Source organism: Oryctolagus cuniculus, chromosome 4 (assembly GCF_051225735.1).
Source record: "Oryctolagus cuniculus isolate XC-2025 breed Fujian yellow rabbit chromosome 4, ASM5122573v1, whole genome shotgun sequence".
Lineage (NCBI taxonomy): Eukaryota > Metazoa > Chordata > Mammalia > Lagomorpha > Leporidae > Oryctolagus > Oryctolagus cuniculus.
In genome coordinates, this window is record NC_142870.1 from 105,417,985 (window position 1) to 105,434,399 (window position 16,415).

Genomic DNA, 16,415 nt, shown 5'->3' on the forward strand with positions numbered 1-16,415 from the left:
GCAGTGAAATAGGGCCCAGGTCCTTGGGTCTCTGCACCCACGTGGGAGATCTGGAAGAAGCTCCTGACCTCTGGCTTCAGCATGGAATATTCCTGGCCATTGTGGCCACTTGGGGAGTGAAACAGAGGATGGAATATTTATTTAGATATTTGTATATTTCCAAGAAGGATGTGATATGATGTATAATAAGACACATAAAGCTACAATAACTTGACTCTACTTCCAATCTAATGTACTTGGGAAGGCAGAAGCAGATGGAACAAATACTTAGATCCCTGCCACCCATGTGTGAGATGATGATGGAGTTCCCGGCTCCTTATTCAGCCTGAACCACATGTGGCTATTGCAGCTATTTGGAGAGTGAACCACCAGATGGAAGATACCTGTATCCCTCTCTGCTTTTCAAATAAATATTTTTTTACAGTTTTGTGAAACTATATGTATACACATATATACATATATACATATATATTTAATATATTATATAGTTTATATATAACACATAATATATTTGACATATTTAATATATATTTACATATATAAATATATAAATACAAATATTTTATATATATATATAAAACATTCCTATCTATCTATCCCTTCTTACTTTACAGTAATTTTCTTTGCTTACTTTCCCAATTCAGCACTGTGAGGATTAAATCAGGGTCCATCTTATTTTTCTTTACTTTTACCAGCAAAAAATAGCTGATCCAAGCATATAGATTGAACTGAGTCAAACTAAGTTATAGGCCAAAATGACTCTAGTTATTTTGGATCAATTATAAAAATCCCTAATTTCCTGGACTTGTTCATGGACCATTTTACAAAGCACATATCCCATTTTATTTGGGTTAAAATATGGACATCTGATTTAATCTTTCCACTTCTCCATTTTTCCTCATGCCAATTCTGCATTGCAGTGTAACATTGTGCCATAAGATCTAAGTGTGGGCCCAGGAGATAGTACTCCAGTGATCTGCATGTGACAACATTTATAATTAAGTTCAATGCCAATTCTGTTGACCATTCCTTTCTACAGAAGTTTACTTCCAATTACATAATATAATCATCTCAGGTTTCCTACTTCAAAACTCTAAAAGTTTTCCTTACCTTCTTACTTCAAGCCTTAGAGACTATTTAGAAACAGATTTCTCGTTGTGTCTCCCTAGGATTCATCACACTCCTTACTCCTACTCTGCCTATTGTGCCTCCCCAACCCTGACAGATCTCACACATACACACACCACATGGCCTAAGTGCTATCTTCTTTCTTCCCTTCTAAACTTAAAACAAATCAAATCAGGTCAAAAACTTCCCCTATGTGGTATTCTTTTTTTAAAAAGATTTTTATTTATTTATTTGAAAGGCAGAGTTACAAAGAGAGAGGAGAGGCAGAGAGAGAGAGAGGTCTTCCATCCGATGGTTCACTCCCCAATTGGCTGCAATGGCCGGAGCTGTGCCATTATGAAGCCAGGAGCCTGGAGCTTCTTCTAGGTCTCCCACGTGGGTGTAGGGGCCCAAGGACTTAGGCCATCTTTCATTGCTTTGCCAGGCCATAGTAGAGAGCTGGATCAGAAGAGGAGCAGCCGGGACTAGAACTGGTGCCCATATGAGATGCCAGCGCTTCAGGCCAGGGCATTAACCCACTGCACCAGACCACCGGCCCCACGATGTGGTAATTAAAGACACTTTAAATATAAAGGAAATCTTCATTTTATATCTATTAACCCATCTTCTACTTTAAGTACAACAACTTTGCCTTAGCAGGAAAAAGGCAACTGAACGATAGAAGATGAACTTGCATCTTCAGCAATCAATCTTACCTGTTAACCTAGGCAACTTCAGTGTGCCTGGAAGGTTCTTGATGCTATACTTTACTTGGGCCAATACATTTTTACAAGAGAAGGGATTATTAGGAAGTAGCTTTTATTTTGGCTTCTATATAACATCATAGTTTACTGATATTTGGTCATGAAGATAAAATCATTTTTTAAAAAAGATTTATTTATTTATTTATTTCAAAGTCGGGGAAGGGGGGGTTCTTCCATCCACAGGTGCACTCTCCAAATGGCCACAACAGCCAAGCCTGGGCCAGGACAAAGGCAGGAGCCAGGAGTTTCTTCTGTGGCTCCCATACAGGTGGCAGTGGCTCAAGTACTTGTGCCATCTTCTGCTCTTTTTTCACAAGCCATTAGCAAGGAGCCGGATAGGAAGTGGAGCAGCCGAGACTCTAACTGGCGCTTATATGGGATGCTGGCATTGCAGGCAACAGCCTTACCTTCTACACTACAATGCCAGCCCCAATAAATTCACTTTCTAAGCACACTCTGGACACTGTGAAAGATGATAAATGAGTAATGAATGCCTCATGAGGAATGGGGGAGCAATGAAGATACAATGAAATCTGTGTTAATAAAGGCAGCCATGTATCTATTAATGGGAGATAGACTGACAATGGGGGAGCAATGAAGATACAATGAAATCTGTGTTAATAAAGGCAGCCATGTATTTATTAATAGAAGATAGACTGACAATAGAACAAATGTGATTTGGTTCTTGGGATGAGGGAACTTACAAAAAGATGAATAGATTTTAAAAGGCTCTTATCAGATGTGGGTATTTGTTATCTGAAGAGGAGATAAAGGCATTCCAGTAAAAGGGGTCACATGTGTGCAAGGATGAGAGAATAAAAAGATATTTGGGGTGAGGAGAGGGAAATTAGTTGAAAATGTACATTTATAATGAGAGACAGGAGATGAGGCTGGAATCTTTAACAGAGGCCTAGTTACAACCAGCCTTGTCTGATGGCTAAGAAGTTTAGCTTCATCCAGAAGGCAGTGAAACAACCTCCTGAGATCATTAAACAGAGGATGAAATATTAGATGATCAGATAACAGACAACTGTTGATGGATGGAAACTTGTAACATTTCCCTAGTCTTTCACACACAAAGAAACCGCTTCACTAACATGGACAAAGAATTTATAATCCTACCTTACTTATCCCTTTGTCCCTCCTTGGGGTACTGCAAAAAATGGAGAATAGAAATGGTTTCATCTGAGCCCCTATCTGGTTTTACTAGGTCTACTTCCCCAAGACTGCAAAGAATGAGAAAATGTTGAAAAGGAAAAGAAAGAAAAAGGAAATAACATTTATTATGTATCAGATGTTTGGCATGTATTAGATACTTTGAATATGTCATTATATTTGATATCAAAAACAACCTTCTGAAGTGGAAAAAGTCCTTCCCATTCAGAGAGGAAAACACAGGTGAACTAAGTTGGCAACTTAGTGATAAACTTCAAAGACACTCACCTATGCAGGATAATGTAGTATCCAGTATGTCACCTTAATTTATACTTATAATATTCTTTATATAGTGTACTATTGTTACTTTATAAAGTAAAATTATGAAAAGTTTTCATACACATAATTACTATGTCAGAGAAGAGATGAGGTACAAGACAAAGAAGATATCATGGCAGGGTTTATGTGCTATCACCGAGCTCCTAAAATGCAGATACAAAAAAAAAAGCAGTCTTCACTCTTAATTTGTCTTAACTCTTCCACCACCATAACTAATGCATTAATGAATAATTTTTATTAATTTCAAGATGCTGTTAGTGTCTTTATACTAAAGTGAAGGATGAGCTATATAAACAAAATGAGTTTTCTCAAATTGGTAAAGGCTTGGTTTTCACTACCTCGAAAAAATTAGGTAAATCATAAAGAAGGCATGTAAAGTACAGCAGAGGTGTCTTTCAATAATCAGAAATACAGACTAATATAATACTAAGTCATTTTTCATCAAACATGAATTCACAGGTTTTGTAACTACTTGTCCTGAACACAATGTGATGGCTTATTTTTTTATCACAGAAATGCTTACAGGAGTTCAAATTGGATACATACGAAGAAAATGTCTAGATTATAATACAAACACATCAAGTTTCTATTATGTAGTTTTGTGCTTTCTTTAAAATTGAATTTTTGATAACAATGATATGAAAAATCACACAATTAGATTTTTATATTTGGTACTGAGCAAATAAAAAGAACAGCTGCTTTTTTATAGATATGCAGCAGGCAGCAATGAATTCGAGGCAACTTCAAGGGAAGAACTGGTGATGATGAGTCACATGAATCTCACCAATGTCATTTTCTCTAATATTAGCAATAAATTAAACCCTCAGTACTAGCAGAATCCGTAACAGCATCCCAAAAATGAGGCTGATACAAAGGAAGGCAGCATATCATGTTATCCCTGCTAAAAATAAAATCCAAGCCACCTTTTTTGCATATACACCATTTTGGAGGTCTTTTTAAAACATGTGTTTATTTGAAAGGAAGAGTGAGACAGTGAGACAGTGAGGGTTGGGGTGGAAGGGTGGGAAGGGATCTTGCATTCACTGATTTACTTTCCAAATGGCTACAACAGCCTGTTCTGGGCAAATCAGATATCAGGAAGTAGGAACTTCATCCTGGAATCCGTGACAGGAACCTAAATACTTGCGTCACCTCCTGCTGCCTTCCCAGGTGCATTAGCAGGAAGCTGGATGAGAAGAAGCACAGCCATGACCTGAACTGGCTCTCCAGAATGGGTGGCCAGCATGTCACACAGCAGCTTAACTTGCTGTACCACACCAGCCGCACAATTTTGGTTTTTCATTCTTTTAAAAATGTCCAAGATTTAAAAACCACTAAAATAATCTTTTTTATTCTGAGTGAATGTAAGCATTCTGGGGGGAAAACTTTATATAATTTTCTACTCATGGACAGAATAAAAGCTATCTGAGAAGATGAATGTGCTCATTCTCTGCCTTTCTATTCTTATGTACCCAATTCAAAATCAGTAAAGCAAGTGAAGAAAACTATAAACCTAGAAATATATATATATATATGTATACATATATATATGTGTGTGTGTATACATTTGTGTATATATATTTATATACACACACACATATATATATAATTCCTTTAACCTTGATAAGAAAGCATAAAGAAGACAACAGCAATCTGGAAATAAAGTTTGAATATCACTAACAAAACAATATTAGGAGGAACACTCATATAACAGAGTAAAAACAAAAAGAGGCAGAAATTATTTGCCTTCTTCAGATAATCTAAAAAGAAAGGGAAAGAAATGGAGAAGCAGCTACTAGTATTACAGAACAACATTTCAATATTACAAGTTTCTTCAAACCCCCAAATAGACTTTGTTTTTATTGCTTCTATAGTTGAAATTTAGAAAGAAGATAAATTTTCAGATAAATAAAGGTGAAAATACCTTGCAAGCTGTTAAAACTAAGATATATGGAAAATATGCTTTAACAATATATTGACATTCTACATATCACAAAACAGAGACCAATATCCCAGATCATAACAGCCTAAAAATGCTTCTGAGAAACTCTAACAAAAAGAATTACTCACACACTAGTAATAAGATAATCACCCTCATATAATAGTGGCTAGATAAAATAAGTTAGTAGCTGTTGTGGATACTAAAATCTGCACAATTAAATGGGGCATAATGTCATTAATAGTGCTTTTAAGAACACAGAAATGTTATTTTCCTCCACCAGAAGATATAAGGTTGTGGGGGGTACTTGGAACCTTCAACAAAAAGGTTTTTTTAAAATATGCTCCATAATTTTCTCCTTTCAGTTTTCATGATTATGATAATGAAGATTAGTTATAGAGTTGTATAAAAAATGATATCACCTGGTCCTATTATTTAAGTATATGAGTGTTTAACCTTCCAAAACAAAGGATCTTGAAGATAACTTAAGTTGAGCCTTCAAAAACTTCTTCACAAATTATTTTACCTATTATAACAATGTAAGGTCTCTTGAATTCTAAGCATAATATTTCATCTTTCTCTTTCAATATTCAAATACAAAATAATCCAGCACTTGCATAAAAAACTTCAAAAACTAAAACAAGCAAACGAATAATTCCTTCGCCAGATTAAATACCTCTGATTCTTTTAGTCTCTCCTTGAAGTAAGAGAGATTTTTGCAGTAATGAAATAGTTCTCTATCTTAATCATGTTTCTGATTATACATGAGATAAAATAGCAGGAAATTTTACATACACTTTATAGCAATATAAATTTCCTAGTTTTGATACTGCACTATAGTTAAGTAAGACTCAATCAATGAGAAAAACTGGATAAAAGGAACACAGTACCTCTTAATACTATTTTTTTGCAAAATCTTATATATCTACAACTTGAAAATTAGAGTAGGCATTTGGTGCAGTGAGTTAAGATACTGCTTGAGATGAGTGCATCCTATGCCAACGTGCCTGGGTTCAAGTCCTGGCTCCACTCCCAACTCTAGCTTCCTGCTAATATGCACCCCGGAAAGGCAGTCAGTGATGGCTCAAGTAGCTGGGTCCTTGCCATCCACATGAGAGGCCCAGATTGAGTTACTGCTTACTAGCTTCACCCTGGTGGTCCCAGCTGTTGCAGACATTTGAAGATGGGAGATCTTTTTATCTCTCTACCCTTCAAATAAATACATAAATATATGCTTTTTAAATAAGAAATAAAAAATGAGAGGAAAAGAATGAAGCTCACAAATCAAAATGCCTCAATACCAAAGGAAAACAAAAAGAGTAAAGAGGGAAATTATCCCTGCAATTTAAGAATCATTGTTAGTAAATACCAGGAAAGCAAATTAAACCAGAGCAAATGGATAACGGTAATCATCTTAATATCTGATGATATATAAAAAGCTCAATGGGATGAAAAATGATATGATATGATATAAAGTCATACTATCTGTACAACATATATCCTTTGTGTGGTCTATAAATAGAGTCAACAGAAATCTACAAGAAACTATTTTGAATTTTATTTTAAAAACTATGAATTTGGAATTAAATGTCATATTCATATTCATTTATGTTTTTATGTTTTTAAACTCTTAATTTACCACCTACATTACTTAACTACCATCTCGAAAAAAAAACTATTAATTTGACATTCCAAGAAAATGGCCATGTTTATCTGTGGCATGTGGCCCAACATAACTCAGAGCACTCAGGTTAGAGAAGCATCAGCTTATTTTCCAGCTCTTAGGTACTTTCCTACAAATCACTCAAACTGGCCCTTTCTGATGGAGCCACTAATCCTCTTGTGACCAGTCTCTCTTTGGGAAAATTCTTCAAAGATGGATGACTGAAAGCACTACGAAATTCAAACTCAGACTTACTAGAAAAGAGCTTACCCTAGGAACTATCTATCTCCTATAAACAAAGCCTCCCAGAGAAACATCACTCACACAGCCTCATCTCCTAACAACAGTTAATAAAGCCTCAGGCATTTTTACAAACTTATACAGACTAGCCAGACTTCCTGCATCTGCAATTTTCCTTAAAAACACCTGGTTCTTACTTCAAAAGTTTCTGGAACTCTAACAACACTGAACTCAGGAAAAGGGTCCAAGACCACCAGGTTTCTGAAATTTGACCCAATCTTCATCTCTTCCTAGCATCTCTTCATGTAACCAAAAATGTCAACCTAACTTACGTGGCCAGCATTTCAAAACAGAAGGATAGTGCCCCAGAAGGTGTTTATTTTGGTTTGAGCACTCTGAGAGCCCTCAAAACTATCAGGGAATATGTTTCAGATTTGGTTCAAAGAACCTGAATGTTTCTACCCGGGAGCTGACCAGGATATAGTCTTTCTTGGAACAAGGAGCTACCCCCAAGAAATTGTCAAAATACTGAGTAATGTATTAACCTGAAATGAAAATACACATACCCACAATTTACAGAAATATTATGATTTGCTTGAAAGTATTTATTCTTTGTGTTTTCCTTCCAGTTTCTAAGTAGAAAAAGAAGAGAGAAAACATATGTAGGAATGTAATATTTGAGATAATTTTATCACCACCAATGATACTGGAAGTACAAGAGTGAGAAAGCACAACCTATGTAGAGTTATGAGCTTAGAAATAGATAAGAATGGGGGCCAGCGCTATGCCATAGTGGGTAAAGCTTCTGCCTGCAGTGCCAGCATCCCATAGGCACACTGGTACAAGTCCCAGCTGTTCCACTTCCAATCCAGCTCTCTGCTACGGCCTGGGGAAGCAGTGGAGGATGGCCCATGTCTGTGGGCCCCTGCACCCACATGGGAGACCCAGAAGAAGCTGATGGCTACTGGCCTTTGTGGCCATCTGCGGAGTGAACCAGCAGACTGAAGACCGACTTCTCTCTCTCTCTCTCTCTCTCTCTCTCTCTGGCTCTGCCTTTCAAATAAATAAATAAATCTTTAAAAAAAGAAACAAACAGATAATACTACCAACATAATAAAGTCCAAAAACTAAAGAAGGTCAATTATTTTACATGCCAAGATTTTAAAACATATCACCTGTAATATAAAAAAAAAATTGTGACATTATATCAAAGGAAAAAAATTAAAAGTATAAAATTTTCATTATCTGTTTTTCAAGAATAGAAAGCACTTCTAAAGTTTTTCATGATAGAAATATATTCCTAAGAAATAATACTTTGATCATTAATATTAAAAGCATAAATTCCCACTGTGATCATTAAGTATACTGAAAACAGATCATTGTAAAAATTAAGAGTGGGAGTCCAATAGGGTGGTGAAGGAAGGGCTAGAGGATGGGCAAGAGGGAGTGTAGAGGGAAAATGCCACTATGTTACTAAATCTGTATATATGAAATAAAGGAAAATTATATAACAAAATTTTTAAAAATCACAAAATATCTAACTTTTTAAAAACTAAAACCACATTTATAAACAAGTAGGGGAAAACAGGCTGAACTCAAAATACTACTTTTCTATGCAAAATAAATCACCTTTCTTATCTGAGCTGTTCAGATCAAAATGTCAAAACAATTAAATTACTATTCTGTCTGACATCAATATCCCATGCAACAGTGCAAAACAAACAACCCTGATTTCAAGTGTACTATGTGCTTTTAACTGGCAAACAAATTGAGCAATGAATCAAATTTTGCCAAGGAAATCATGAGACACACTGCTAGATCAAAGAGGTCAAGGAATTCATCAAGACTCACTTCCTATACAACTGCATGTTTTTGGCTTTGGGGAAAAAAATTATCTATTCTCGCAAATGCAAACATTCAAACGTAGGACAGATAAAAGAGGCTTTTAACACTTGGATGTAATCAAAACTGTCATGCTAACTTATTTAACTACTGACACACAGATTTGACTGTAGATTCTAATAAACCACACATAAACTACATCAATTTTAAAGTTCTATTATATATGCATGCTAATTTCTCTATGTTCGCACACCTGTATATTATGCTTTATGTGCGTAGAGAGGAAAAACAGGAGCTTACATTTTGGCCTTAACTTACCTGGTTCTCCAATGTAGCCATCTCATCTATTTATTTAAATAAAAATCACACAATCATAGTTTTGTGCTATAGGAAGCCTAAAAATTACCTTGAACTATCTCCTCACTTTTCAGGGGAAAAAAAAAAAAAAAAAAAAAACAGATTGCCTGGGAAGTGTTGGGCATAGAAATTAGCCAAGGACAGAATTCAACTAGAACTCTAGGCCCCTAACTCCTAATCTTTTGTACCAAAAATGTCATAAACTAAACTCCTGAAAAACGGCACATAAATAACACTGATTCTCTGATTTGCTAAGATTCTATTTATGTATATTCTTTCTATATATCCAAAGATAATGTAGCATTAGGGGCAAGTATATGGATGCTGAAACCAGACTGTCTGGCTCCACTACTTGTAGAGAAACATTGGGCAACTTTTCAATTGTACGCCTTAGTTTCTTTTGTAAAACTAACAGAAACTACCTGATAGGATTTTTGGAGAGGACTAAATGAGTTCTTATGTACAAAGCTGAAGAATAATGTGGACTCAAAAAATATTAGCTACAATTATGAATTTTGAGTGAGCTATAGACTAATATATTGAACTAAGCAAATCTCAGAAATCATGTAGAATAAGGGTTGGCAAACATTTTGTAAAGTGCCAGAAAGTACATAATTTAGTCCTTGCTGGCCACACAGTATATTGCAAATTCTCAACTCTATAACATAGGCCATGGCAAATGCAGTCACAGACAATAAACTACCATATGCAGATGTGATCCAATAAAACTTTATTTGCAAAAATCAGTAGTAGGCTGCATTTGGCCTGAGGGACCAATATTTCTATTGATCTACCAATAGAAATAACTTCCCCTTTGCTACCCTCCCACAACATACAGCAGAAGAAATTGATGGATATTAAATGGAGATGAGTAAATTAGGGTTCATTATACTATTCTACTTTTGAGTGTCTGATAATTTCCATAATGAAAAAATTTATTTAAAAACAACCACCACCACCTCAGAGCACTCAGTACTCTTCACATAGCATTTATCAACTGTATCAAAATATGTGCATACATTCTCTTCTCCTATATCGACTAGAAATGGCAAATTGAGGGCAGAGATCATGTGGTTATTATAGTGGTTATCATCAACCTTTCAAAACTTCAAATAGGACCCAGTTTTATAATTAGGATTCAACAAACAAATGGCCCCTGAATAACTAAAGAAAAGAAGTCATCAGTTCCAATTCTAACAATGCTCTCCATCTTTTCAATTTGTTCAATATTCAGGAGCAATATTATCAAAATGTTACCTTTCTCTTTAGTCTGTATGTTGCCAAACTTAATTTTTAAAATGTCATTATAGGTAACACCTCTTCCCAGATTTAATACCGCCTCTCCATAAGCAGATTCACCAGCAGCAGTACAGTGTTTTCCAGGTGGTGATACTTAGCTTGGTGTCTTTGATGATGATGATGATATCCTCAGAACTTTACTGTAGGTATCCACTGCACAAGAGGCGAGTCAGTCTTCTTACCCTCCTCTTCAGAGACTTTCCCATATTTCCCCATATCATCCAGCTTGCCTTATTTCCTCCCTCTCCCTTAGCTAACATCTATTGTATAATCTCAACTTTCTTCCCAAGTCTTCTCCCAAACAGAACTCAAGGATGGAATTCCCCCTCCTCTTTCCTGAACAAAACATGCAGCACTTTGTTTCAAGCAATTCTCAGAAGTTTATGCTACTCCTTCATCAAATATCCCCTGCTCTGAAGGAAAAACAACTCCTGCAAATTTCTCTACACTACAACTATCTGTAACACACAAAATGAGAAGGGAGAAGTGATCTAAAGTGTGCATCCACATTTCCTGCCTGCATCCATGCCCACACTTTTCTGTATCTCTTAATATTGTGGATAAACAGCAAATAATACTAGCAAGATAATCTCTTCTACAATATATATTTATCCTCTCTCATCTAGTTAAGAAAACTACCCCCCCTCTCTCTTACACCATTACTTTTCCCATATCTACTGGCTTTCTTATTAACATAAAAACATACCTCTGCTTTCTACATCTTTAAAACCCTCTTTACGTCAAATTGATCTACAATGCCTCATTTCTCTCTCTCACTTTTCAATAAAAACTTTCAAGAGATGGACACATTCTCTCCAGTTTCTCTCTTTCTGTCAAATGCATCCCAAACAAGCTTTGACTTCTACCATTCCACACTTAACATGGCTAAATCTAAATTCTTAATCCCATTACCAAATCATCTCCTGCTATCTTCCCCATCTCACTTAACAGAAACTATCTTTGTAGTTGTTTAGGCAATTGAGTTCTCCTTGATTTTGTTGGTTCCTGCACTGCATAAACCATCTTTCAGCAAATGCTATGGATTGTTCTCTCAAAATATATCTAGTATCTGAACTTTTCATCACCTCCACAGCTAACATCCCAGTCTAAGCTGCCATCAGGTCACACAGAGCATTATGACATCCTTGTATTCCTTTTTCAACACAGTAGCCAGAACAATAGTGTGAAACAGATATGTTAGATCATCTCATTCCTCAGGACAAAACCTCCACTGGCTTCCCATACAGTATCAAGTAAAAGCAACAGTTACAATGACTTACTAGAACCATATAGTACTATCAGGCCTCTGTGATGGCTAAGACCACATATCTTACTTCTCCTACCTCCTCTTACTTCTCCAACCACACAAGCTTCTTTGCTTATTCCTGAAACACACTAAGATGCAGGGCCTCTCTGCACTTAAACTCTTGTGTATCACCTGGTTCATATCCCTCATCTGATTCAGGTCGACTGAAATGTCATCTTCTCTTGAGGACTTCCTTACCTTCTCATTTTAAATTGTAACACACACTCATGTTTTACCATTGTCTTATTTTTCTTATTTGCTACATATACATATAATGCTTATTACATATACTGTCTCCCTCCACTACACTGTATACTCCAAGATGGGAGAGGTGAGTTCTGTTTTATTCCAGTGCCAACAACAGTGTAGTGGATAGCTATTTGTTGAATAAGCCAGTAAGTACAGAGCTCTCTACATAAATCTGACAATGTTTCACATAAGCAACTAATAAATCGTATCATTTCACATTTTTGGACCTATGACAAAAGTTTATAGTACTGTTTGTACAGTACCAGGAATGTGTTAGTCCATTCTTATCAAGAAGAGTTACTTTGATATTTCCCAGTTTTGAGATCAGTGATTACTGATGACTGTATAGGAGAAAAATCTGAGCAGTTTAAGATGAAAGTAGGATGAAAAAAAACTCCCCTTTTGCATTAAGAATTCTCATGAGGCAAATCCAACTGGAACAAAAAGACCCATTTAAAACTCAATCTTTTCTTATCCTTTTCTTCCCCATTCTCCCAGAGCACTTTGTACCTCCATCCCAGTGTTCAACATCATTCCCTCTCCCGTATGTGGACTCTTTGGAGGACAGAAATTGATCCTCTTTTGTTTCTTAAATCCGTCAGCAGTTAGCACATGATCTAGCTCAGGACTGATCAGCAACTGTTACTAAACTGCACTTAAAGGAGTAAATACTACAGGAACCTATGTCCCAACTGCTTATGCTTGTAAAGAGGTAGTTCATCAATAGTGAGGCCATGACGGTACCTAGGTTTCTAAGATTGTTTCAAACAAATCTGCCTTCTTAGTTCTGCAGAGCTAACTGCAACAGAACATGCGGTCCAATGATTCCGGCCTCAATCGACTAATTCATCATCACACTCGTGGTCAGGATGTAGGTCCTGATATGCAAAGACAACTGCTAAGGACTACAAAAGAGAAATGCAAAGGATACTGTATGTGTATTTGCGAATCTAACAGTGGAGGACAAAACACAGAATACCACAACTGATGAAATATCCAATAACAAGAAAGAAAAAGTACAGAGTGTAGGAGGCCAAAGAGAGGGGAAGCTACTATGAAACAATGAAACTGTGGGACTAAAGAGGTAGGAACGCAGACGCTAGGGTAGCAATCAACGTGGGCTCTAATCCCGAGCTGCTTTATCAACAGCCTCTAATGAACTTCCTTGGGAAAGCCATTCTGCGCGTCATCTGGGGGGCCTTCCACTAGCGAGGGAGTCATTCCCGGGCGAGCCACCCAAAGCTCGTTCCGCTGAGCCACTCGTGTCTACCTGAGTCCCTCCAGGGCGCCCCTCGGGCTGCCCGACAGGCGCGGGGTGCGTGCCTGCTTGTGCGCGTGCATGTGTGTGTGTGCGTGTGTGTGTGTGTATACGTGTCAGAGCCAGCACTGGGAAGCTACTGGCTGCACTCTTCACACAACCAGCTTCAGGAGGTGGACCCGGGGGCTGCCGAACTCCGTGCCCCGCGCGCCACCCCGCGGGGTCGCTCTCGCCCCTTAGCCGCCCGGGCGCCCGTGAGCCCCGACCCGCGCACGGGTGAGGCCAACGCCGTAGCCTTGCCAGCCTGGGAGTGAGGGAGGGGCAAGCAGCCCCAGAGGGCGCCGCCAAGGCCGCGCCGCCTCAGAGCGCCGAGCCGGTTTGAGCAAAACTTTCAAAAGAGAAAGACTCCAATTACCTGAGCGGCGCGGGCGCAGGCTCGTCTGCGGTACGGCTGCCGGGCCGGGCCGTGTTTTCAGCAGCCGTAAAGCGGGAGGAGCGGGCGCGAGCCTAGGCGCGAGCCCTCGCCCCCGAGCGGCGGCCCTGGCGCCTCCGCCGCGAGCGTCAGGCGCTTGGCAAGGCGCGAGCTGGGCTGAGCCGGACTGAGTCATAATAGAGACACGTTAGCCGGGCCAAGTGGGAAGAGGGGCCTTGAGCAGCCATGCGAAATTGCTGAAGGTTCGGAACTAGGAGAGAAATTTTTGTGCAAGTGGACAAAATTGAGAACTTGCCCCGTGGTGCCCCGTGGAAAGACTTGTTTTCCTCTCCTGCGCGCATATATTTCACAAATACTCTGTTGAAAAGATCTTTCTGTTCTCAGTGTATTGCTTCCAGAGACAAATTGTTGGGCATAGCCTCATCACTTGGGCAGGTTAACTGAATTCTGTGTCTTTGTTTCTCCAACGTTAATTATTATTTTAAAACAAAAGACGAGGATGGTGAGAAGGAGCTTAGAGGAACAGTTTTAAAAGGAAGAAGACACAAAAATAAATCAAAGATGTTTTTCAAGTGGAGTAAAAACAAGCAGCGCATGGGGGAAAAAAGGTATTTTCCAGGGAACAAATGACGCTGAGATGGTGCTGACGAGGGAGGGGAGGCGGCGGAGGGGGAGAGTTCAGCAAGGGAAGAAAGGAAAGTGCTAGGTTCGGTGGCCGAAACTCTGAAGCTCTGTAGGGCTGGGGAGAGGAGTGTGTATCCTAGCTCTTCAGAGATTCACGACAAACTCCATCCACCAAGGGAGGTTTTTTTAAATGAACAAGCAGATAAACAACTCTAAAAATGAGCCCCAAATGAGGAGCCTTCCCTCCAATGAATGAGATTTGGCAGTTGTGCAAAATGAGAAAATTCTTCCCTGTGCTACATCTTGAGGCGTTTAGTCATCAAACCCCCAGCAAAAATTACTGGGCTGGATTCCTGCAAGGCGAGTCAGATGGATGCACTCGGGTTTGTTTTAATAATGGTGTGATATTCTCTTCTGTACTTATGTCAAATTTTAGAACAAAGGGGGAGTCTGAATATAAAGATTTGAGGAGTAAACTTGAATAGCCAAAGTAGATACTTAATTTATGAGGCTCCACTCACCTTGAGCTTACACTGAAGCTTCTGAAGACAGTAATCCTTTCTTCCACTTTGATTTTCCCTCCGCTTTGTTTCTGCTTCCACTATATTTCTTTTAATCTACTTTTAGTATTTTTGTAACAGTTGGAACTGCCTGAGAAAAGGTGGTTTTAATTAATATGAAGGAATGCAAGGAATTTTAGCTAAGCCTCACTAAGTAGGATAAAACTTGAAAAAAAAACTTTTATAAGAATGAGAGTAAGCTGGAAGATGTGAAATCAGAGGGGCTTTCTTTTGTTTGTTTTACAAACAAAAAAAAAAACAATCATAAGACTGGAGAGAAAGAATGGAAAAGAAATCAGAAGTAGTTTTTTTCCTTGATTAGTTAAGAACCACAGAAAAAAGTTCTATCAGAAAAATGAATGCCTCCCACCTCCACAACCACCACCACCACCACCACTCAGCCCTTCAAATGGAAAGAAAAAGAGAAGAGAGGGCCGGCGCTGCGGCTCACTAGGCTAATCCTCCACCTTGCGGCGCCGGCACACCAGGTTCTAGTCCCAGTCCGGGCGCCGGATTCTGTCCCGGTTGCCCCTCTTCCAGGCCAGCTCTCTGCTGTGGCCTGGGAGTGCAGTGGAGGATGGCCCAAGTGCTTGGGCCCTGCACCCCATGGGAGACCAGGAGAAGCACCTGGCTCCTGCCATCAGATCAGTGGCGGCCATTGGAGGGTGAACCAATGGCAAAAGGAAGACCTTTCTCTCATTGTCCACTCTGCCTGTCAAAAAAAAAAAAAAAAAAAAAAAAACGAGAGAAACCCTTTATAAGATTTGCATTTCTCTAAGTGGTCTCCTTGTCCTTCAGGTTAAAAGGCTTAGAGGTCCCTCTCTAAACGTTCTGGAAGGATACTTTTGAAGAAGCAAAAACATAAGTAGGGTAGGAATCCTACATTTTTTGTTTCAATTTTGCTAAACTTTCACATTAAGGAAGCAGATTATCATTAACCTCTATTAATGGGAAACCAAAAGACAAAATCTTAAGTGGATAGGAAGTCCTTACATAAAAAGAGCAAGAAAACAAAACCAAGACCCAGACAGTGGAGATTAGGAAATGTTTCTGAGGGAAAACTTTGTACTTTGGGCTGTGTTTTACATTCATTCTGAATGTTTGCTGCTTGCTTTAAACAAATAGGCAACTCAAACTAAGGCTGGGAACCAAAATCTGTTCACATCCGATAAAAAGCTTACCTTGCTTGAACCGCTTTGGTCTGAGAACATTCCATTCATCTTAAGTAGAACAAAAATCCACCACGTGATTTTGTGTGCCCATTAAGCACTCCAATGCCC

At 38.5% G+C, this 16,415-nt stretch overlaps 1 protein-coding gene across 3 annotated transcripts in view; it reads right to left on the reverse strand.

Annotated features, from left to right (window-relative positions):
- Nucleotides 1-14,101, reverse strand: part of NAALADL2 (N-acetylated alpha-linked acidic dipeptidase like 2) — a 1,439,631-nt gene extending 1,425,530 nt beyond the window's left edge. For 2 of the 3 annotated variants that reach the window (XM_070072494.2, XM_089330916.1), the window contains exon 1: nucleotides 13,934-14,101. The gene's annotated coding sequence lies outside the window, so the exon portion shown is untranslated. The remainder of the gene's footprint in view (nucleotides 1-13,933) is intronic. The other variant, XM_070072500.2, reaches the window with a different exon arrangement.
- Nucleotides 14,102-16,415: the final 2,314 nt, after the last annotated feature.